A 27,548-nucleotide genomic window follows, 5' to 3' on the forward strand; every position below is an offset into this window, starting at 1 on the left:
GAATAGCCAACCAAAGAAATTACTCTAACAGCCTCCTGAATATAATTTAAAACTTACATAACTATTATTTTTAATTATTAATACAATTTACAGGTTGATCCATCAAGCATGCTCAACCCCATTTCTTTCCTTTAATAATGAATAAATGTTTTCAAATTATAATTTTTGAAAATTTTAATTACACTTAAAAACTATATTTTTCAATTATTCAGATTTTTTTATACTATATAAGGAATATCTTGTGGCATAGGTACAACATTTTCATGTTCAAATGAAAATCAATTTTATTTCCTATAAATTGTTAATCTGATGACTTTTTTTTGAATTATTGATGCATGTATATTACAAATTTCAACAAGTAGATTTGAATTATCAACTTAATGTACTGAAGATATTAAGTCTATGGTAATGAGTTTATTGATTAAAGCTATGACGATTTAAAAATTGAGTAATTAATATATTATATTTACTATATTCAATAATAGGTACATATTATGTTTTATATTTTTATAAAACTATTTTAAATTCTTATTTTTCTTATTAAAAACTCAGAAACTACCTTTTTAAATTTCAATATAGATACAAAACAATTATCTAAAGAGACATATTCTCATCAACAATTAATAATCGAAACAAGAGTGATTATTTTTGAAAAAACTATTTATTGTCATATATAGTGATACATAGAATGGTATAAAAGTTCAAATAATTAGTTCTTGAGAAGTATACTTAAAAGTCATCTCTAAAAATCAGAATTTTAATAACTTTATTATTATTAAAGAAAAAATGGAGTGTCTGTGCTCGGTAAATCATCCTATATACATTATACTTGATGAATTGATGGAAAAAAATAACACAACATTAAAAGTATAAATACAATTTTTATCGTTTTAAATTTAGATGAATCAAGAAAATACGATTATTGTGATAGTTATATTTTATGTATAATATATTGTAATATTGTTTTCAAGTTTATTTGGAAAAAAAAGTTGTCGACAGAGACAAACTCGATGAGACTATAAATGCTCGCATACCGGTGGGGGGAGAACGAATTGAAGTGTGGCACAAATTGGAGTTTTGTAATTTTCTGGGGAAAGCGACGAGTAAAAGAAAACTGTATCGAAGAAGAGGGTAGAAATAGTGCGACAGTAGGTACTTACTGCAAAACGAAACCAAAATGGAAGCGGTAATGGCTGCGATGGGGCTAGCGAGCGAGGAAACGTGTATGTATATATTTATAGTGAATACACCTCAGAGGCGTAATTAACTGTAAGGGGGAAACGCTTGACATCCCTCGGTGGTAGCGGTGGCTTAGGGCAAATGATTTGTTCGGTGCTGCGTAATTTTTGATATAGTTTGCACATGGATACTGCAAAATATGGTAACGGGGAAGGGTTGATAAAAAAAATTGTAGTACAATATTGTCGGCACTGCCACTGTAAAACATTATATTGTATAGTTTTCGTATTAAAACGTCTAACAATACACAGGACATATAATTATCTACGCTGTAACTATCCTTAATTTAATAATAATGACAATAATAACAATATGATGAATGAGTTATGAAAAATAATGAAATGAATTTTATTAAAATTAAGTTGGTAGAATGATAAGTGATTGAGAAAATTAAAAAAAATGTAAACTTATGTTATATATATATATCTAAACCGTTAAAATCTATAATCGATTTATAGTAGTGTAAAAATTAAGAGTAGTGACAGAAGAGTGGACTTTACTTTGAAAGTTATATAATTACCGCTGCGTCTCACGTCGTTGTAGATTTAGATGCAACGTATTATGTCATTACAAAAGTAAAAGTTATAACAGTGAAAAGTTTTTAACAAAAATGTTAAAGCATTGATTTAGCAATAATTTTATAATGTTGTAAAATAGTATTTTCAAAAACATCAATATTGTTATTGTGAATAAGTGTTAAGATACTGTTAAAATAACCACGCTGTAAAACAATACATATTTAATTTACTTAATACCATCACCACCACTGTACATATAGCTATCGGGCTTTTAAAAGAGTTATAAAGTATCGGGACAAGTGTCCCTTTTGACGCATTTTGTTAATGGTTTTTTTTTTGTTCTTCAATCTATTGTCTAAGTGAATAATTGTATTAAAACGCACGAGCGTCTTTATATATATTTAGGTATTACATATTATCTATGATGGTGGTATTTACATAATATATTTAACAAATTTAAATGTATAATTTGTTAAAATAACAGTAAATTGCTTTTAATTAAAACATTGAGGACGAATTATATTATTAATTATTATAAACTGTAATTAATGGTGTCAACTGAAATTTGCAATCTGTTTAAATAAAAAAAAAAAATATATGTATTTACGTTATTTTTATTTCATATTTTGAATTGAATAGCTGATTATATAGGCTGTCGTTAGAATGCAGTTATTTTGATTTCTATATTATAAAATCTATAAAAATTTTATAACCTATTAAACAACAATGTAATTCTATTGAATAGTACAGAACACAGATTGTTTTTTTTTCTAAACTGTTATTTTCATTTATATCTACCACCCAGAATAGAATTAAGTTTATACATTATAGTTTAGATTATTCAAATGGCATAAGAGTAATATATATTACTCAATTTCCATAGATCAACTCCGTTGTTAGAAAATGTATTAAAGTTTATGCCATAGTTGTTCTGTTCGCTACATTTATTGTTAATTTTTCATTTACATGGTTTTTGCTGACTATACTGCAATAAAATTCACCTAGGATATATATTTGAAATTAAGTCGAATAAATTGCTGTATTATGTAGTTTGTCAGTTTTTGTGAATGATTTAAAGTATAAATTTAGGTTACCAATATATTGCTGGTTATTTGTGGAATTAATTTTCGAAATTTCCGTTTTGATAATCTTTCACCTTTTAGTAAATGGTTTCCGGTTCTATTAATAATATTGCATCAAATCGTTTCATTTTATTATTACAGTGGCTTTGTGTAACTGAATTAACGTTTCCGAAAGATCCTTTGTTCTTTTAACAATGATTTTGTTGAATCAATGATGTCCCTGGCCTATTTAACAGTATACTGGAGTATGTGATTTGTTTGGAGAGATGCGTATAACAGATTTATTTTAATGAACTGCTCCAAATTGTGTAATTGTTCTCCATTACTGTATGGGTGTGTATATATTTATTTATACGTGTATCGTAATGTATTATTTAGAATATTTGGTTATATTATTATATTAATACACATAATTGACAGAAATATTCATTAGTAATGTTTATTCGACCAATATTTGTTTGCATTAAAAGAAAAAAATCTATATGATGATTTTTATTGATGTTAGTTATTATTAATTTATTGAGAATATTTTGCGTACGAACAATACAAGAACACTTTTCCTCCATTGGCCATAATACCATAATATAATATTTTTTTTAAGTATATTTTAAAATGCATACCTAAAATATTTGAGATCACAGTTTATACATACATAAATGTATGAAAAATAAAATAAAATAAAATAAAGAATATAAAATTATAAAATTATTTTATGTAACATAATAAAATCGACCATGAGACGTTATACTAACAGTTTTTGGACAGATTTTTGATATCTGAATTTGTTGATTTATTATAAACTTAAATTACCAATAAAATTAATTAGAAATAAGTTTCAAAAATTTGTTCTAATTATTTCCAGTATAACTCTTTCGGATTATTTCGATACCAAATCGTGTTTCTACGATCAACGGCCCATTAGAATTGCAGAATTCGCTTGAATTGAAAAAAATACGTTTTTAGTTCGATTTTTTTCTTCTATTATATTAGTGTAACGACGTTTTAATGGTAATATTATATTATTTTTGTTTTAGTTTAGTATGTGTTCGTATTTTAATATATAATTTGATCACTGTAACATTTTCAAATCGATAAAATAGTAAAACATAAAGTTTTTGATACATTTTTGAAATTGTAACATATTTTGTTTAATTTTGTTAGATTCAAACAGTTATATAATTATTGTACGTCAGATTTATTTATAAGGTATTATACAATTATCAAAGTTAAGTATCAATATAAAATTTAATTATCTTTTTAATTATATATATTTATTCTGTGGCGTGTGATCTGCGTATAACCTCATATAAGTCATTATTTCGTGTAGGTATTCAGTATAGGTAGTTTATATATATGTATTTATAAATATATCATCCAATATTTTTTTAGCGTTAGCATTTTCATGAATCAATCTATTATCCTTCTTGAGGGTATTATTAATAATAAGGGTATGAGGTCATTTTTATGCAAACTAACGGTTTTTTTTTTTAATCATTGAATTCTATACTGTATTTTATATACATATATAATTTTTATAATAGATAGGTATCTGAAGTATTCAATTTTGTGGATTTATTAATTATTAAACATAATAGAGATATTATAATATAAGTAGAAGTCAAAGCAATCGCAGATTCAAAAATATAAATAAATATATTTGTTATTAATTTAAAAATGTTCATTTATTGTATTTTTTTAGTTTTTTATTATCTATTAAAAATTATTATCTCGATTTTTATAAAAAAAAAAAAAATAAAAATAAAAAAAAATCTGTGTTTGATAAAATGATTATTAAAATTGTATGTCTGTGCGGCGATTTTAAAATAGTATCTACAACTATCAATGGTATGTGGAATCTTTTGTAATATGTTTAGGTGAATTATAATCTTTACTCCACCCTTGATTGAATTTTAGATACACCACTAACTTAATCACTACTCATAAAACATAATATGCCAATTAATGTTTAATATAAATTTGACGTTATATTTTCTCCAAAAAAAATCACGAGTAGATCAAACTCATAAACAATAATAATATCATATCCACATAATATAATCGAACTTCAATTTTTCGTCAATAATCTTTGAAAAATAGCGTTATGTAGTTAAATATAGTTTATTAAAAAATAATAAATACTAATGTTTAGATATAATATGAATACGTTTTTATTATGTGGATATAAATCAACATCATTGTTATAAAGAAAATCAAAGAAATATTGTAGCATATAGTACACTATGAATACCTAAAGAATTGCACCTAAATAAAACAAATTTTGTATTTTATTAATATTAATAATTATCCACTCATACATTTTTTTTTATGTAAATTTATTATACGTATAATATTATTTTTTATATTACATTTACTTCTTAATGTGTATTATTAGAGTAATACTAGAGTGTATTATTTTGTTATGTATAATAATTATAATATACTATTTTCCATAGTCACCCACTGGAGGGTGTTCCAAAAGAGTCAGTGGTTGATTTCGCTCAATAATGAGATTAAAAAAAAAAATGAACTATATACGTATCATGTTTTCATGTATGTAATTTATGGAATACTTTATATACATTTGTATAATGCTGTTTTTAAAATATAATGAAAGTAAAAACAATTTTAAGCCTATACATTTTTGACATTGCCAGGGATCGGATTTTATTTGACGAGTACGATTGCTTTTTTCCCGTTAGTTGAAAATTACTAATTAAGTGTATATTTAAAAAAAATATATATTAAGTGTAAAATAATGGTTTACATTTCATGAAATGGATATTATTTGTGTCCATTAAATGAACCTAAAAACGACTTACACACATTAAAATCAAAGTTCATGAAATGGATATAATTTTAGTGAAGCGTTAGATTGCAATGTAGATGCGACACGTTTAGGCAGACATACTTACACTATATGTTTTTAAAAACTAAACGTTCAATTTTCTTTGGGAACTCAAATTATGAACTATCTCTTGAGAGTTAAAAATACGATATGTATGTCTATTTTTGTTGTTTTTTATTTTTATTAATTCGAACTTGGACTTATTTATAGACGAGTATATTATACACATATAACATAAAGTATGGTTTAATGTGCATTATTGAAGTAATAGTTTATGTATTTAAATATGGTTTTTCATTGTTACCGTAGTAATTGAATACGACTAGTTTTTATTTTTAAAATATATTAGGTATTATACTATATTACATAACATACATATGATAGTTGAACTCTAACTATGAAATAAAATAGAAAATGTTATTGCGTAATACTATATAAAAAGTTGTATCTCCGTTTTATTTTCTCTGGACTGAAAAATAATGAAAAAGACGTAAAATAAATTACAGATAAATTTAGTTATATTTTATTCTTTCATATAACTGCATAAGCCTTTGTACAAGTCTTATGTCCTGTATATGTATATATATATATAATTTTGTACTGTATATATATAATACTTATATTAAACGTGGCCAGTAAATTGGGTTGGATAACAATTGAGATTGAGATTGCACCAAATGAACCCTTCGCACACCCTCCATCTGTAGACAGAAAAAGTTTGGGTCGTTTGGTTCTCGTCCAAAAAATTGCACGCCCATAACATTCAGCAGGTCGATCAATTGCCTCACGCGCCTCTCTATATAAAAGAACAAAACGTTTAATCAGTTACTATGAAAATAAGTCAGATGGAATTTCACATTTTTCAATCAAAAATATTTAAAAAAAAATCTTGGGTAAAATATACATTCAACACAATATGTAGTAAATAGATTAGATAGATAGATTAGAAAACATTTAGCATTAGAATAAAAACAACGAAATGTTAAGTTAAATTCAATAAAAATATTTTAATTTCATCATGTAAATTACGCTTTATACCTAAATTAACTTTACTTATATAAAATATTCTTGAGATGAATGTTTTAAATATTTTGATTTAATTACTTTTTAGTTTGAATATTAATTTACTCGTACTGTGGCTTGTATAATTATTTCTTTGAATTTGTATTGACTCACAAGTGAGGCATTAGTAAATCAGTATTGTTATATTTGATAAAACACTTATTCATATATAAGTTTTTATTATCTGAAATACATAGTCTGTCTTGTGACCATATCAATAATTATAATGCCAGAATTATTATTTTTATTATTACTTACGTTGGTAAAATTCATAAATGGTATAAAATGGTATGATTTACTATTCAATAAACTTTAATTGTGTACATATTCTATTTTATTTTGGATAATGATATGCGTATTAATGATTATTCAGGAAATTATATTATTGTCATCAGAAAATCTACTTTAAAACGACAACATATAGCTAGTGTTGTTCTAGCAATTCAAACCTTTGAAAAATATTCTTTGTGTACAGCTTAAGTATTGTTGGAATAAATCGAATTTCGTGTGGCAAAGAACTAGTTATTCTTTATAATGGTTTTATAAAAGTATGTGTTGGATTAGAACAGGGCAAATCAGCTACTACCGGAGATTTTTTTTTTTTTATTAATGGTGTATTTGAAACAAAGCCAATCAAATACATAACTCAAACCTTTGTTAAAATACGAACAACTCTCCTTTTATTTATTTTTTTTTACCTAATACACAATAAAGTAGAACTGAAACACGAAATAGAAAATGTGTGTGGGAATAAATGAAAATGTTAAAGAATTATTTTAAACATGGTTATTAAATACAGTGGTGATGGCATGATTTTTTTCTAAAAAGGAACTTATTTGGTAGGGACTTATACATTATATACTATAATACGACAAAAAAAAAAAAAAATGATGAATAAATGCTAAATAAATAATTATACTATAATAATAAATTGGGTCATAGGTATTCGATGATGTTGATGCAAATTCTTCAATATTAAGCTGGTTTTTTCAAATGTATTTATCATTTAAATATATAAATTTGACTTATGGGAGTTTAATAATTTATTTCTTAAAATATAATGCACGAAAAAGTCCTTTCATCTCCAACCGAGAACATAGTTGATTTCGTGCAAAGTTCATAAATCTCCTAAAAGATTATTTTATATTAAATAAATAAATTGTATTTAAAAAAAACTTTGTGATATTAAAGTATAATTTGATTTAAGTAATATATTTAAATAACTTAGGTATATAAAGCATAAATATGTGATTGATCATATGTATTAAGAATATATACTTTATAACTAAACTTTTTAGTTTATAAACATAAAATAATAGCTGATTTGAAAAAATAAACACAATTCGTAGTAATTTATACATACTCGTATAATTAAAACAAAATAAATATAATCGATGAATTTCACTTATAAATACAACATATATGTTAAAACAATATAGGTAGCTACTTCAATGTTTTAAAAACAACGGTGTTCGTATTTATTTTATATTTTCAACAGTTTTTGTTTTCAATTAAATTTATTAAAATATCGTGACCAGGATATTAAGATTGTTTCAGTAGATTGTTGAAATGAATTGACTTATCTCTCTACGTATAGTGGTCATAGTGTCGAAGACATATTTGTGTTAGAACCCGGAAACCGGAAGCTGATAATGGCTATTGGCGACTGCAATACTGAGCTCTGTCCCATTTCTAGTCGATGTTCCGAAAGTTTGGCCAACCCGAGGTGAATAATCACATATAATCTGGACTGTAACACAAGCAAGGTCAATAAAGAACGACATGATATTCTCCCTAAAACACCATATTATCCGACACCCTTAAAATATAAAGTAAAAAGTTTTTTTTTTTTTTACTTGGCAGTCGGCTCGCTCTCATCTCATCTCTGGCCAAAGTCCAGTTTTTAAAACGAGAGAGAAAGAGCTAGATACAGGGAAAAAATAAAACGGAAAGGTATGTGTATACGGATTTTGGACTTTCGTTGTGGAGGTCAACTGTACTGTAATACTTTTGGATCAATAATCGGGGCACTCATTGTTACAATAAGGGACATCATTGTTAAGAAATATACCTATTCCTATTGCATGGTACATATATACATTATACGCATTTAATCTATGACAATATAATATACAATATGTAGGTACCTCCTATTCACTTTCTAGTTTATATTAAAAATAATAATAAAAAATGTAATACTTAAGTAAGATTTGTAAAGAGTATTGCCGGGGGTTTAGAAAACATTAATCAACCGTACCATTAGGTTTTTGGTATACATATAGGTGGGTATATATACCCACTCCCATTATATGAAAAAATAATTATATAAAACACACCGATGTATATATATACATATATATACATTTCCTCCATTTAGTTTTTTGACATTTTTCGTGCACCGATATAAAACTTCCATAATATTTTATTATATAATATCATCGTAATTTAATGATAAAGTACGTTAATATTTTTTCTTGTTAAACTTGTCGTATATATATATTATATACGATTTATAAAATAGACTTACTTATACGTTGTAGCCAACACACACCATTACATTTTCATTTCAAATGAGTTATCTGACCCGCTTTTATCTTATTCTAAATTAACTAGTTTTTCGTTGAAAAAAAAACACAATTAAGTCTCACGCTCTTTGAACTAAACTTTTTGTTAAAGGTTGTTTATTTTTCTAAAAAGATCGCAAATGAACACATATCTTTGAAACTCGAAAACGCTTATCGTTTTATTGTTTTATTTTTTTTTCGTTTGTTTTCGAACGCATAATACGGTGTGGACTAAAAAAAAAAAAAAAAAAAAAAAAAACTTAAAGTGCGTCAAAAGACAGATAACGGAAAAAAAATTGAAAAGATTTCTGAGCACACTACACGATACACATTAACGTTGTAGCGATCTATCGTTGCGTATGATGAATTGCGAGGTGTACAGTCTCGAGTACATTATACGACGTATACAATACATATGTATAATATTACACGACGACACATCGGAGTGGAGCGCACGTGCCTTTTCTCGTTTCCCTATGATTTAATTTCAAGTCTGAAACTTTATGCGTATAATGTGTATACTTCAGTGTATACGTATAGAACCGCACTCTATATAGGCGACGCGTGCGGAGAAAAGTCACACGAAATAAAATAATATATTATTACGTTATCGTTTTGCCGCCGCCGTCAACACCCACCCAAAGCTATATGTGCCGACCTATATGATGTATAGGTATAAGGTTTGAATATAATAATAATAATAATAACACACACGTTCGTATTATATTCGCACGCGAAGTCTTGTTGACAAACAATCTCTTGAATATGTAAATCATACACGCCGTTCCGATTCGAGGGTTTTCGAGTTTCACTTAGGTAATTAAGACGTATGGCGTACGTCTTATACTGTGGCACGTACGTATGTATAAATTTATATGTATACACAAATATACACCTACGCACCTTCTTGCCGCTCGCGTTTATCGTAAACGCCATTAAATACTCATACCCAACCCCTTATGCCATACCTCGTTCGTATATATAATATATATATATACGTGTAATATACTTCAGTATACATCAGTTGAATAGTGTGTATAATATAATGTGGATGTGTCGCAGAGTTATTATATAGATGACTGTTGCCCGTTTCGAAGTAACGCGCACTTTTGTACGATACGATTCCCCAGTTGATGACGAGATAAATAGTTATTTATAATAATGATGGTAATATTTTTTTTTTCAGTTGGGCGGCTGATGTCTTGCGATTTCAACACGTATTCTGTAAGTACTCAGTCGTTTTTTACACACTTATCGCTATTATATTATTGCAGTGAAAAAAAATGTGTACAGTTGTAATGTGTGGTATCTGCTATATTATTATGTTATACAGAGTTTCTATTGGTTTCAGACTATTTCTTCTCATTATTTGCATTAATCGATATTTTGTAATTTTAATGACGTGAAAACTATCGTATTTTTATTTGATTAATATTATGGAAGTGAAAGGTTGGCTATGTTTTTTTTTATGTTAAAACGATTTATTAACTTTTTTCTAACGATTATGGCTGAATAGTTCATTGTATATAGGTTAAGTGTAAATGTCTACACCGTTTTTAAAGCCAAATTATTTTTTTTTTTTTTTACCAAAAGTTATAAAAACTTTACAAATTTGATACCTACATTGGAAAAATAGTCAACACCAAATACCTACCTGTAAAACCACATATCTATGTTCACATATTATGTAGTATGAGACTATAAGGAACAACTTGTATATTACTTTAAAAATATATTGGATATACTTACGATAAAATATATTTATTTCACTTATATTTAGTAATTTAATTTTAAAATCTCACAATATGCATAATTTACATAATATAAAATGTATGCTTTGTTTGCTAAGTAATAATTAGATATTAATCTTATTTTAGACCCAATATTAACATATATTTTTATTCACAAATAACATCTAACAATTCAATTATGATAGGGATTTGTTAACATGTCGGAGGTAGGTACCTATACCATCCGTACTACTTAATTAAATTGGCATTGTACATTTTAAAATATAATTTTGGCAAATTTAAATATTCGCCCTTTTGAATATTTTCGTAATTAATCACATCATCAAAACAGAAGAGGAACTAATATATAGTCGGAAATTAATATCTAAATTTCAACGTACTTACGACTTTTAAATTATTGTTATCATACTTAAAAATGTATAACAGTATGTAACTAAACAGTCCTTTTATTAAAATAAATAAATTGAATACCTATATATGTGTGTATAATAATACATCAAAAATCCTTATAAACTTTGACAATAAATTTTACGAAAAAACGTGATTTGTAGCTCTATTGAATATTATACCGAAATTTTTCGAGCTTAGTCTAATATTATTTTGTTTATTTAAAAATTTACCAAAACTGCAAAAATGACAGTTGTATCTATTGTTTATGAAAATTTGACATTTTCTATGGACATGAATCTACACTAATGTCTCGACACCGGTCGTATACAATCGCTGGTGACTGTTAACGGAAAATCGTTGTCGGACAAGTTGCATCTTATGATGTATTTTCGTATGTATAGTTGCTTTTTTATTTTAAAGAAATCGGTATTGGTCAAACCCAATAAGAGACGAGGCGATATAGCTCAGGACGTTTTGGTTAAAGGATCTTGGAGATCAGTTCGTATCATACATTGTAAGTAGGAATCATAAGAATAGAATAAGGGTACACGGGCCGGGTGCAGTTTTAGCGTGATAGTGATGACATTCTGGCGTTGTAGCGGCTGTGACTCCACATTAGGTTAGTCAGCTGTTATAAAATTGAAGGACGGTCGTCAAACGTCTGCAGCATAATCATTACGGGTATGATCTTTAACTCCATGAACAAAGCTTACAAACACACACATACATATATAATATGAGTAATGTAATTATAGAGATGTGACGGATAGTTTCACACGATAGTCGCGGTCACTGATAAAGCTCATGTATGAGTATATTATATATAGATATACGTATAGAATATAAAATTAATGGAAATTCTTACGGTCGTCTCATAAATTCCTATGTGTACGCGCAAGTGCATACATAGGTATATAACCAGGATATATTATGTCGTCACCGCAGCTGACGTTATGATAATATTCCTAATAATGTAATACGGACGGTTCACCGTACACTATTATATTATACGGAGTGATTCGTTCAACTGGGTAGCACGAAATTTGTTATCCAATTCTCGTATTGTGTAAAAATAATTACTCATACGATTATGATAATATATAGTACTGTATACACTTTTGCAAAATAACATTTTTTTTCACGATGTTTTTTTTTCATTTATTTTAATGACATGCAGTACCTAGTTTGTACTTCACAATCAGATGCTGAACATTTTATAAATAATATCGAATATTGAATTACTATATTTTTTTTTTTTTATTATTATAATTAATAAGCTTTTAAAGTTTCGACTCGTGATGCATATAATATGCGTTATTTTTCCTTATACCTATTGTAATTCTACGCGCTCATCTGAACTTTGTGAAAAGAAAAAAAAGTGTTGCGGATACTTTAAATTATTTAAAAACATAAAATCCAACATAGGAAATTAGTGTAGCCTGTATCTATGGATCGTCCTGTATATATACATTATTGCATACATATCGTATACATAATGCGGTGCTAGTGTTGTACAATATTATAACGACGATACCTACGTATAATATATTATAAAGCTAGACGAGCGTTGTTCCCGGTTACGTCGTAGAATTTTTTTTTTTTTTTTGCGAAATTTATGCGAGACAGTGTTGGTGAGGGGGAGGGGGTGTCGGATGCTTCGTTGGTCGATTTTTAATGCGGTCTCTAGCAGGGCCGCCACCGCGCCTGTTTACGTCTTTGTGAACTTCCTAACGAGTTTCTCGGCTGATTTACATGTAAAACGCGATGTAAATCACGGGCTATTTTATACGGTCGAATTAATATGTATACAATATATAGAACACCATCGAAGTAAATTGAGTGCCTGCAAATGTACCTCTGTATAATATTGTATAATGGTATATTATATTTTAGACACTATATATATATATACGTAGGTAGTGCTGTGTAGAATTTAGTTGTATACTAATACAATGTAGGTAACTTATTTAATGTGTTAGTAAGGTTAGAGGGGCATTATTTTTGGGGGGAGGGGGGATCTTAAAAAACCCATAGATCTATAATCTATAGTAAAATCCATATGCACTTTTCATTTTGTGTGGTATAAATATTAATTTGCCGTTATATCACTACGACTTTTGATGTATAATTTCCGACTAGACCTGACGTCGGCTGATTGCCCGTACAATCAAAGTTGATCGCAGACTGCACAAAACATGTATATTCTACAACCACCATAACACTGCTCATATTGTATTTGAATATATATTACCTACCATTTTATACACATAAAAAAAGATATATAGGTATTTAAAAATATTTATTTTTTATTTTGCAAAAATTTAATTTTTAACAGAAAAATAAAGTTCCATATTTTATAAAAAATGTTTAGTATGTTTAACTTTAAATTAAATACATTTTTCTGTATTAATTGTTGAATAATTACAAAACTGTAGGGAGCTAACATTTGTTTTATTTAACCCCTGGGCAGTAGTTGACTCAGTTGGGATACCAAATCTAAGTCTGAATGCAATAAAAAAATATTTCTTAATGCCAACTTACTATTTGTTATTTACAAGTTTTCGTTCATCGATTGTTGTTGACAATTTCAAATATAATTATAATTTGTGATATCACAATTACCAGGGGCTAACACTAGACTCTTTTAATCCACACAAATATTCTCTCCATACTTAAAGTTAGAAGAAAAACTATTTATCATTGTGTATAAAATAACATTTATAGTATAAGAGTATACAGACCTTTTCATTTACCGAATAAGTGTACGGATGACTCTTTTTATGAACTATACTTAAAAATGTTTTTGAAAATTCATGAAAAAATTATTACCTTAGCTAGGTTAAGTTATGTCTCTAGTAGTTTATGTTTATTAATAAAATCCTTATGTTTACACTATGTTTTAATTAATAAGTAGAAACCGTATAGCTGTTTTCGGAGAGAGCAAAGATTTATTTTTTTTATGACTTATGAAGTCGTGTTTAATCTATAAAATATAATATTCATTACATTACAATAATAATTATTGTAACGTAATTATATTATGATAGTTGAATAATGGTTTTCTTCTCAATATAAATAATCAATCGAATTGATAGAAATATTTAATAAAAGTCAACTACATTTTTCAAACATAATTAATGTTAGTTAATCTGCTATACTGATTTAAAAAGTTAAAGAATGGTAAATACCTAACAACAAATTAGTAAATAATTTAACAACTTTGTGATAAAATTAGGTCGATTATTATAATCATGTAAGAATAGTATAGCAATAACCGGTATATTACTTTTATGTGCTATAAAATTCTGTACATTCTACCTTATACATATCCTATCTAATATTTATACCCATATGGGAGAACTAAAACAAATAATTTATTGCATCGCTGGGTTTACAATGACAAACATCCCACTTGCGCAGTTGTCGTGTTTTTCGGTGTAGGTACCTATATACTTTTTTTTTTTTTTTTGAAAAACTTAAATGTTAACTGCAATTTCCGAAAAGTAATGTTTCTAACAAACGTATTTTAACATATATTAATATTATATATGCTGATCAGCTACCAAAACTTCGAACATTTTAAAACTGTCTGTTTTATTTTAATGTTATGATGTGTGCTAAAATTCATAATATGATAATATATTGTCAGACTGTTCAGTGAAAATGATTATTTATTTTATCATTTAATTGAAAAAAAAATGTATCGACTGATATCATCATTGTTCATATTTTTCAACAAAATGCATGTCAAATCAAACAAAATAATCCTGATTTAAAAAAAAAAATAAATAAATAATATAAATGCATTGCTCGATAAAACTTTTTCTCAACTATAACAATGGAAAAAATTTAGAATTGGAAATTTAATCTCCGACAAAATATAGATATTTTAAATCCAAGTCTATTTAAACAGATGAAACATTCTCACTTACACAAAACTAACACAATATTTAGTACTATAAACTATTAAGAATATGTTTTATATGAATAATTAATACGTCATTTTGGGCGCAAAAAAAATGTATTAGTCCAAAATACTTAGTTAGGTATAAATGATTTTTTTTTCTTTTGGTAAAATTTGCTAAACATTTTGACGAATCACTAGATTGTTACACAAAAGAAGCGACCAGATGACTCGGTAACCATCGTTCGATAACTGAAATCGAGACGATAATAATATATTATCATAATAACATAATATGGGGTGCCAAGATATTGCCTACGACAACTGTCACACAGCCATGTCAAATTATTGTACGGGTTTGTTGTTGGGTGGCAAATATTACTACGCACATGTTGGTCGGATACCGAATTCCCCTGGATAAGTTTTAGAGCCTCGTCCCGTCTTCACGACCCATCACCCCTTTCGTCGGACCTACACTCCAGTATTGTTCCACGACATAACATTTCACATAAACAATAATATTATAACGTCCGGAACGCGTTTGTCTTCAAAACACGCACACACCTCCCGCTGAGGTCGAAGTATTATTATTATTATTATTATTATTTTTACTATCGCTGCTATCGAACAGACCGTTTCGATTATTTTTATTCTTAAAGTTTAGCTTCGTTTTATTATTGTCGTTATTATGATTTTTTACTTATCCGTGTGCCACCGTCATCCATCGTACAGGAATCGAAGTTACACGAATAAATCGAAAATTTATCGGGACGCTTAGACCAACTAAGAATACGTCTTCTGCGAATATTGTCACAACTGTATTTCATCGTATTACTGCCAGTCGATACACGTTCGGCGTACATCTTAAGTCTGGTTTATACATAACGTATAGTGATTCTTCGAATGATATTATAAAAGATGCGTTTTATTGCGAGTTTCAATTAGTAGCGCAAATAAATGCAATATCTATAGACGGGCAAACTACTTTATCAGCCGATGCGCGTTCACTAGTTAGCAGTTTTGCAATTCAACGTACGCCGTTTTTAATCACGTTTTAAAGAGTAATATATATGAATGAAGTTTTCTTTTTTTTTTTTGCACTTGTATTACGTCTTTAGTTCATAATAGTCTTTTACAAATTTATAACTTTGATGTTTTAGTTATTAATAATCTAGTAACACAACCAAATTATACTAAACGCATTGGTTATTAATGATATGATAACATTCCGTTAATTGAACTAATTTACATGTAATATTTAAGAGAAGATTAGAATTAGGTTGAAACTTAATAGAGCCCACAATTAATTTTAGTAATACTTCTCGTATTAAATGTTTTTTACTTCAGATAGTTTCTATTCTAATATTACGTTAACGTGAATTGTGTTTCACAATTAACATTTTTAAGTGTATTATATTTACGCTTTTGTTTTGAAATTAACATTTTTGAAAAATCTTATGTCTGTAGTCAAATTATTAAAATAATATTTTATAGGAATTAGCTGTTTTTATATACATAAAAAAATATGTTGTAAGTATATACTATACATCACACACTTTGAGAGTATTCACATTTGATAAATAAAAGTCAAAATAAATAATTTAATATGTTTTAAATTTTATCATATTTTACAAGATTGTTATACTTAATCAAATTGTATTAAAATCAATTGTTTAATTACTAATGTTTAAACACTAGCTGTATACGATTTGTAAAAATGTAAACAAGCTTTTTTTAGCGTATTGAAATAAAATATTTATTTTTATACATTTTATTTTTCCGATAATTTTATTTTAACATAAAAAGTTTTTCTAAATAAAAAAAATTTCTTTTTTTTTAACAACTTTTTATTCATTTCAATTTAATTTATTAATATTATTTACCACAATTCAAATCGATATTTCTTATCTAAGCATTGTTTTTATTATTAAAAGTATTTTAAATTCTGTGTCTCTGTTGTTGTGCATATACTATATAACCTAGTGTAATAACTGTATATACTATATTGTTTTCAAACAATACGAAAATGGTTTGGGTTTGATTCATAAAGTTAAAAATGTGGTAAAAACTATTTTAGCTTTCAAGAGACTATTACTAGCAACGATTAGCTGTAGATCCGCACTAACCTGCGTGGGTATCCAGTAAAACCACGTGGGTGTGATTGGATTGAAATCAAATTTTTCTTTTGATATTTTCACATGTTTTTCTACAGTAAAATACTCAACGAGTAAACGTATACAGAGAAATAAAATATTGAATCGAAGACGATTGACATAGACAAGTTTAAAACGTATTATCGCTAAACGGAGCAGTACTAAACAGTTTTCAGAAAAATTTGTTTGGTTTTTTTCTAATGTTTGTTCCTGTGTTTATTCACATGGTTGACATGCTATGACCACTTGAGACACCATATTTTATAAATAATAAAGTAACATACACTAACGTTTAAGTATTCATTTGAGTTTGTATATTTGGAACATTTTCAAATAGTTATCGTATGTTACTTAACCTAACCTAACCTACCGTTCATATGTATAAAATATAATAGAAATTATATAAAATGTGTCCATATTGGCCGAGTGAACATTTAAACGTTACGCACTGATGTGGAATTCAGTTTGTATGGGAGAGAAGAATGGTAAGTTTGTACGTGTGTATGTGAGTTTTATTGCTATTATAGATATTATGAAAATGGTTTTATTAAATTACAAAATATGAACGTTTGTAAAATATAATGTATTTAATCTTTAAAATAATATAGTTTTTATACTGATGACCGTTTAATCTTTACTAAGTGCATCGATTTTATTATTTTATATTTAATACAATTTTCATTTTCTTCTATATTTTTCTATAACAACAATAAAGCATTACGATGGCTTTGAAAAGCATAATATTTTTGGTCGTTAAACATAAATATTATTATTGACACAGCATCAATGGCAATTTGGAGGTGGCGACAGCTGTTTTTCTATTTTATTCCATTACTGCAAACTGGTATTATGTAAATAAATAGTTTTCCTAATAAGTATTCGTTTCATTTTGCTTATTTTCTTAACATTTTATACAATTAATGAAGAGCGTAGTACTTAAATTGGGGGGGGAGGAGGGGGTGAACCTGGCTATTCATTAGGTGATAAAATATAAGCAATTTATAGTTACGTTGCTTGGCCGCCATACGACTGCCTGTCCGGAAGAATAAAATCAATCATTTCAACGGTCAAAAATTACTTTACAAAAAAAACGATCACGGTTTATCGGAGAGTAGAATTTTGATTATTTTTTTTCTTGAAATAAAATCTTTATTCAGGTAACTTGGTTTCAGATTTTTTAAGTAAAGAATAACAGAAAAATAATTTTTAAAATATTCAACAATTTCTGATTATAAAATCATACTTCAACGCAACTTGTATTAAGTCTGAATCTTTCAAATAAAAATATATTAATATTTATTTATTGATAATAAATAATATTATTATTTGAGAATATAATCATGTTTCACGGCGCTATAGATAGGCTTTTAAGATACACAATTATCATGCATCTGTTTTTATGATATTTTTAAAGTATTGGTAGTTTTATCAAACTATAACGATAATAGGTATTGCTATAAAATTCACAATAATTGAAATAAGAAAAAAATATAAATCAAATAATAATATATAATAGCATGTCTACAACTACTGAATGCAAATGTATAAATAACTGATAATGAAATGAATTCATTAAAGTTTTTATTTGTAATGAAAGTATTGTAATTTGAATTCCAATTTTTAATTAAATATTTTTTGCACACGTTTTATTAACATAGGCACAGTCAGTACCTAACTATTAATTTTATTGAATTTTATTATCTTATTGTATTTTCAGTTAATCCAAACAGTATATATCATTTGAACACGATTCTATTGATTCTAGTTATTAATAAAACTGCTAATATTATTTTATATTTTTTTACTGGAAGAATGTTACTATTTATTTTTAATACTTACTATATTTTAACTCTAAAACAATATTTCTATATTAAAGTAATATATTTTAAGTACCTATTTTATAGAGATTTATTTCTCTTCGAAGTAAAACTGAATATGTTTGATATCAATTTAATTACTTTTTACGACTTAAATTATTTATCGGTTCCAATTTTTATCGCATTATACTTGAAAATGTGTATTCTAAAACTAAATCTATAAATAAATATTTATGTTTGTATGTTATTGGTATGTATTACACGTCCAGATATTATTTATTAGAATAATAATAATATAATACGATTCTTAAAATGTTTGTGCACTTTAAAGTGGTTATACGCATTAGAAATTATATTTCTTGTGGTACATGTCGCATGCAATATAGAATTCCAATATAATCTAAATAATAATTTTTTTATGTGCTTCAAATTTATTATGTATATAAATGGTTTATTATTATACTTAAATTGTTATTTTTTAAATTTTCTACACCATTAAATTCTAGTAAATTCCTTTAACATAGTTTTGTTTCTACATGTAAATTCTGTTACGATTTCGTCGTATTGTTATCAATTATTGAAAATGATTACAAAGAAATTATAGCTATTTCTTTTTTTTTTAAATAAAATAACGATATTTTAATATTATAATATAATATTAAATGTGTATGCCTGCCTTTTGTAATTTGTACACATTTATTTGTTATAATGAATTATAACTATAATTAAGATAAAAATTGTTTTTATATCCTGAAGACATTGCTTTAAGTAAAACATGGTCTGAATTAACGTTATAAATTTGTATAAGTAGGTACCTTTCTGATGGAATTAGAAAATACGAGTTTTACAGGAATATAATAATATAATATTAATATTGCAAAATTATTTATTAACAAATCATGAATACGAATTGTGTCTATGTAATAAAGTTTCATTAATTTTATTTTTTTTTATATTTACTTTCCCAATCAATAAATAAATACATTTGCTTTTTTGAGATATTGTTAATACTATAGTTGTTTTTTTCATTTATACTATTCGTATCCACCTTTTATAAAAATGTATGGTGTAGTGATAAGATGTATATTTATATCGGGCTGTCAACTATTTTAGAAGTTTATAATGTGTGCTCCTGATCACAAGTATAACGTAGTTGATAGGTACATAAATACCATAAAAATAGAATAAAAAATACACTTAAACTTGTATAAAATATTAACTGTAAAAAAAAAAAAAATGAATTACAAATAATTTTATTAGCAAACGGAAAGTAGTTTTAACTTGTACAATTTACATATTTAACCATCTCAAAATAAAATATTATAACAAGTTATTTATTTGGAAAGTTTATCAATAATTATTAAATATCAAACATATAGACAATTAGTTCAAATAGACACGACAGCATACTATTGATAAATTATTAAGAATTAAAAATAAATTATTTTTCATAATTTTAAGTCATAATGTTTAATTCTTTTTTTAACTTTTTTGTAACATATTGTTTTTTTTTTTTTTTTTACTATATTATTTGTGTTTTTTCAACTTTTGATTATCACAATTCACATATTTACGACTAAAAAAAAAATAAATAAACTTTATTTATTTTAGATTTTAGTAGATATTATGATACGTCAATAAATCATTTGATTTTTTCTGTTTTAACTAGTCCTTTTTTTTATTTTATTTACTTTTTTTTTGGATGATAATAATTTAAAATGAATAACGTTTTTTGAAGGTAACACAAATATGATATCATGTTTATTACACAAGTACTTAATTCAAATTAATATTATAAAACATTTAAGAATATGCATTGGAAAATAAAAATAAAATATATTATTTTACAATACAAATGTGCCTTTTAGAATGCAATCCGAATTAAGTTACCAAATAACTTTAAGTAAAGAGTTTTTATTATTATTTTAAGTTTTTATTTTAAATCACGATAAAATAGTGGTATTATTTTATTAAAAAAAATACTACTTAATTGGAAGGAAAAAATCTTCGTAGGAGGTCAAAAAAGTATATACTTTTACCGAGCTAAAATAATATTGTTCATTAATCACGTGCAGTTGTATAATTAATATACCAAAATTGAAGACACTTGAGATTTTTTTTTTTTTAATTCACGTGTGACGTATTTGTTGGCATTATTTTAATTAAGTCCTTTAGGGTGAACGTATCTATTTATAATTTGTTAATACGGTCTAGGAAATATGTCATACAATTAAACTTGAATAGTTGCATGTCAATGATTAAAGGATCGTGACAGATTAAAAGCCAACAGCTGTGAATAATGTAACAGAGGAAGAGACTATTATGGGTGTATAATTATATAAGCTGCAGTACTGGGTGTATGATATACTCACAAAATATCTAAAGATTACATAGTATTAAGTTAGGAGCTTTGTATACTGCATATACGGAACCTAATTCGAGCATTGCGAATAATTCAATTAACATCGTCTTTGTAATGAAGCAACATCGAATCACAATGTCCATTGACTACTTTTTAAAAATATTTTTTATAGTCGAGTCAATTTTCTTTTAGTATCTATTTTATATTATATCGTCGTATTACATACTTTTAATAATAATAGTTCTTCATGTCAATATTATTACTAATTTGAACAAGTTATTATATTTATATAAAAAGGTATCGACCGTGTTGACTATTACCTATAAAAGTAATTTTTAGTTTTACTAAAAAGTTTTAATGACAAATAGTGGTGATTACGTACATGTCTGAACTTAATCTTTTTAATTCGACTACACATAACTTTTTATTGCGAATGGCTTTTTCAAACTTTTTCAAGCTTGAATGCTTTTATACATGTAATGCTACTTTACTCAATCGATATCGGTTATACCTAACCCAATAACTATATGGATATAAGTTTACTTTATTCATAATTAATTTTTTTTTTTGCTCAAACAAGCGTTTTTAATACTGCTTTTATCGCTTCAAAATGTTACATTATGATTTTTAATAAAATTTTCAACGTTATTTTGCTCTTTAGCTTCCCTGTACACACATTTATCGGTTTACGTAAGCAGCAAAAACAAATGCTCTTAGTTATATTAGCTATCCGCTGTCTTCTCAATCATCATATTGTGATAGACCGCGTTTTCTGATTTCCTACATTTCTTAAATTTATTTTTTTTTTCTGTTCTACAGCATTAAAAAAACAATTCAATATAAAAGTCCACATTTTCCATTGTAGTCCATTTACACTTTGAGTGTTTCTTTTGTCTTAGTAAATTGAATCTCGTTGAATAAAGTTTGGAGGAAAGGGGCGATTCACTTTTTATAAACACATATAAATGTCACGCCGCATAAACGTGCGTAGTGCATAGGAATTAAAATAAAAACCTTTGTGGTTAGCCATTTTTTTTCGTATTTTTAATTACTCTCGCTTTTTCGCCGACACCACTTCTATATTCCGTCCTTCGTAAAGCTTTCGCGTGGAATATTCATCGTCACACGCAAAGTGTTCATTCAAAGGCTCGCCGCTGCTGGGACGCGCGATATATTACACTTACTTTGTTGAATGTGTATTACTCAAAATATATATACTTGCGGGTATGTTTGTGTAAGAGAAGTTTTAGTTAGCTGTTGTTTCAGTAAATTAATTATATTTCCTGTCACGTGAACGTTGCCCATGCCCAACGGATTGTACTTCACGCAGCAGGCGTCTGTGTGCACAAGGGATTATACTAATTATAGCGCATTTGATTCCACGCTTAAAAAAAATAGAAAAAAACACATCGATAACAGATATACATAATGTTAGCATTTGCATGTTAGTTTAGTTACAAGTATAGCCATGTATGTACGATCACAAGTTATTATTATACAAAATCCATTCTGCATAAATAAAAGAACCTATACCGAGTGCATTAAAAATATTTCAATACTTGTGGGCTATCGGGTACGAGGAAAATAAATTCGTACCACGTTTATGATACTAGTATATCGTATTTTAATTAGTATAATTTCCTAATCTAAAAATCACCAAGCTAAAGAAACTCTAAAACTAATTAAATATTATGCTGTATAGTAGAATTCATTACCTATAATATAGTGTGCAAACACATCCAGTCCAAGGGCTATGCGAGGAATGTATTTAAAGCGAGCCGAAAGCAAAACGCACTGATTACTGTTCAGCGAAACATGCTAGACTTGGTACCTAGGGACTGATTCTTCGTGGTATGCACTATATGGACAGTGCAAATGTAAATGTGTCGTTTCAATTACACTGAGTGAGAACTCTGTCAATCTAAATTTCCTAGGATCACTCTTTTGTTCATTTGTTTTCTTCAGCCACATAAATGAAATCTACACACGTTTATATATGAATACGATTTGTCCTCTTAACGCGTAACCACATTGCTTCTGTGTTGTAATTACATTTTATATTGATGGTGACTATTCTCCAGATACGATAAATGTACTGTTATTTATTATGATATTTAAGTGTATCAAGTACTTATTAAAATGAAAATCTATAATTATAGTAGTAGATGATAATAACATATTATTTATATCGGTTGCTAAGTGTACCTGGTCAAAAGCACGTCCATCGCCATATCATCAGTGACGTTGGACTTCGCATTAATTTTAATAATATGCGGTTTTGGGCTACGTCAATCGACTTAATCAACACGCCACGCAAATATCATAATCTCGCAAACAGTCACGTTAAATTCCTATACTTTATAACTATACATAGTATTATATCGGTATACAAATGTCGCCCCAAAATGCGCGTTTGTATGTTTTGCTAATAGTATCGAATTTGGAGAGGATTTTCGAAAATCCCCAGTCAGACGAGTGTGTGTATAATACAATAATATATGCAGTATATTATGATTACACCTACCAGTTTTCAGTTATCGGTTTTGTATAATACCATGTTATGTTATTATTATTATTATATTATGTATACGAAGGCAAGGATTAATTGGAGTGAATTTAAACTACGTTGATGCGAGTACTGCAATTTTACTAATCGCAAGAGTAAATAATACTGTGGTGATCGCGTGGATACCGCGATCGTTTACCACAATAATTGTTTAAACGACGTAGCATCTTCAATGTGGACTTGTTGCGTGGCTGAGAAAGGTATGCGAAAAACAGGACACGTCTTGTACTTTGGAACACTGATAATTACAACGGTTTATTGATTTCAATAAAATAAATAAATGACTATAATATACATTAACCCTATTATAACTGGAAATGATTATTTACTCGCGAAGATGTGGCTGTGACGAAGTCTACGACGTTAAATAGTCTTACAATATGAGATAACTTTTGTAATTAGTCTAGTACTTTAATACCTTCTGAAGTAAACTAGAAATTCTACGCTATTTATATGGACATTAGTGATAATATTATATGGGAGCATATATTGCTAATCAAAATATGGCCAATGGTCCATTTATTCTTATACAAAGTAAATATAGAGTTTCCGCTGATTGATATAGTTTCTGTAAACATATTATTAACCTTTGCTACAGCGAGTCCTATACACGTACGCCATTTATTAAATTAACTATTTGTTTATTGAGTTCAATAAAATACATTTTTATAGAATTATTACGAATCAAGTAGATTTTATAAAAGCAAAGACTGCAGCTGTGTTGAGATAACCATACAATGAGCATAGATCACGAGTTAGGTATACGATTGAATGGTAAATGTGCATAAGAAACGGAAATCAAATATTTTTTATTTTTAAATATTTGTTTTTGATTAGATACTCGATGAAACGAAATAGTTTAATCGTATAGTATTTATGCCTGACACTACTACATAAAATATATCTAACACAATATATTATAATATAATATAATGTCATATAAATCTATAGCTACGTACAGTTTATCACTATTCACTTCGATAGTCGAGACTCGCAGTTACGTGTTACATAATAATATTAAACTTATTTTGTGCATTTTATGATGTATGTTCGTAATCTGTCAAAACTACGAATACAGTCTTTAGGTACTCTTTAGGATTTAAATTCTATAGACAGGACAAATTTATAGAAAATAAACCTTAAAACGTTCGTGTTCCCAACAATTGTCAATAGAAAAACATTGGGCTAAGTGTTTGGAAACGGAATTGCTTCGAAGACTAATGTTTATCGCGTTTATTGACATTATTCGGTATACTAGAGTTTTTGTTCGATGAAATAACCACGTTACATTTTCCATTGGTAAACTCGTTCGGATAATTTTATCGTCAGTATAAAACACACTATATTACGTTTGGTATAAATGTATAATAGTGTTATACTCGCTCGCGTAGTTTAAAATTAACTTGCAGATTTTCAAAATATATATACCCGAGAGTAGCAAGACACGCGCGTTAAAATTTTTTAACTCTTTTACCATGATGCGTCAAGAATTGGTTACGACACGAAAGCAATTCTTGACCCGGAGTGTAGCTGATTTATTTATATATTTTTAATACGAATAATAAATACGATGGGGGTGTCCGTAGGGAATTTTTTTTTCCAACACAGTCGTGTGGAAAATGGTCGGTCCCCTCTTCAACCTTTTACTGCAGTCTGAAGAAAATCCACAAGAAACGTTCGACACACGCACAGATTATATGGTCATTGGCTTAACGGGAATTAAACTACCGCGCAGTGCGTATATATGTATATAAGCTTAAATGTAAAAACGTATAGTGAACATAATATAACACATATATTATTATATTGGCCGGCCACACTACTGCAACGTACATTTATATCCCTTTATTTACGCCGAGTTGTCCATACAATTTTGAAATGGCGTGTAATATTGTGTAGAGAAACCTATGTAATCACTTTAAGGATTTTCTAACCCTCAGCATTAGTAATGAAAAACATCCACGTCGGATTATCGTTTATCCTAAATATTACAATTTTGTAAACCAACGCCGTTCGCTCTGTAGGCATTTTCGTCCGGGAGAAATAATGGAATGTAATCAAAAAGTTCAAAAGCCTATTTAATAATATTCATAACATTATGTATATGTATATACACATTTTAAAGTTAGGCTGTGCACATTATACTCATGTGATAATAGTTTAAATTCATAAGTGTTACACGAAACTTACCTTAGAGTTATTAAATTGAAATATGCGCATGTGCATTGTGCATTATTTCCTTGATAACGTTTAATTTTAACCACTTTAATATATTTATGCATCTCGAATTTGCTGTTTGATAAATTTAACGAGTTTTTGTAAGTTGTTTGACAAATCACGGATAGACACACATATATGTATATTGTATATATATTGTCGTTTAAGACTTACACTTTAAGTGACAGATACCTAAATATTTAAATTTCAAATAATGATTGTGTTTGTGTATCTCAGAAGTAGTACCGTGAAATCAAATAATAAATTAAACTTTTGTTTTTTGCATACACTAGATAATGTGTTACCTAAACAAAAGAATATTCAAGTGTATTAAAAAAAAAAAAATCGCTATGACGAAATATTTTTGATAGACAATATTATATAATATTATGTAGGTATACAGTTTAACCTCTAAATAGCTTAAACTCTCAGTCATCAACATTTTGTCCGTTATTCAAAGAAGGCACATTTTTGAAATTTATAAAGTTTAAATTTGAAATAGGAAAAAATGTGTCCTAGATAAAATTAAATTATAATATTATTATTCAATGTTTAAATAATACAATAATTTTAATATTTTCACGACTTTCATTTAAATAAATTTAAAAAAGGAATGCATAATAAATAATAATATACAATTCAATTTCATGTAAAAAAATCGGATTTTTAAGTATTTTATTATCGTTGTACTAGTGTAAGTGAGTTTTTCTATCATCGTTTTATCATTATTTTTAAACTATGGGTCTTCTATTCTGAATTGATTTTTCCATTGAAAAAGTGAAAATGACCCCAATCCAAAAATTTTAGATATTTTACTGTATTATATTCAATAAATTGTTTGGCTAAAATATGACCATTGTAAAACTTTTACAGAGTTTTATAAAAAACTTTTTTTAGTGTGAATAGATAGGTAGGTACTACATACGTTGATATCACTTTAAGCAAAGTAAACATTCTAGATAAAATTTAAATTTAAAAGCTCAAAAAACCTTTTAATTTCATGATTTTAAATATATGTTTAATTTAATTACCTTGGCTTACTTTAAAAAAGTACGCTCAAAGGGTGTATATTATAATG

General features: G+C 27.1%; 1 protein-coding gene across 1 annotated transcript in view; it reads left to right on the plus strand.

Moving 5' to 3' along the window:
* LOC114120263 (chaoptin-like) overlaps window positions 1-27,548 on the plus strand; it is a 227,470-nt gene that overhangs the window by 110,606 nt on the left and 89,316 nt on the right. The window contains exon 4 of the mRNA XM_027982118.2: window positions 10,497-10,534. The gene's annotated coding sequence lies outside the window, so the exon portion shown is untranslated. The remainder of the gene's footprint in view (window positions 1-10,496; window positions 10,535-27,548) is intronic.

This window comes from Aphis gossypii, chromosome 1 (assembly GCF_020184175.1).
Source record: "Aphis gossypii isolate Hap1 chromosome 1, ASM2018417v2, whole genome shotgun sequence".
NCBI lineage: Eukaryota > Metazoa > Arthropoda > Insecta > Hemiptera > Aphididae > Aphis > Aphis gossypii.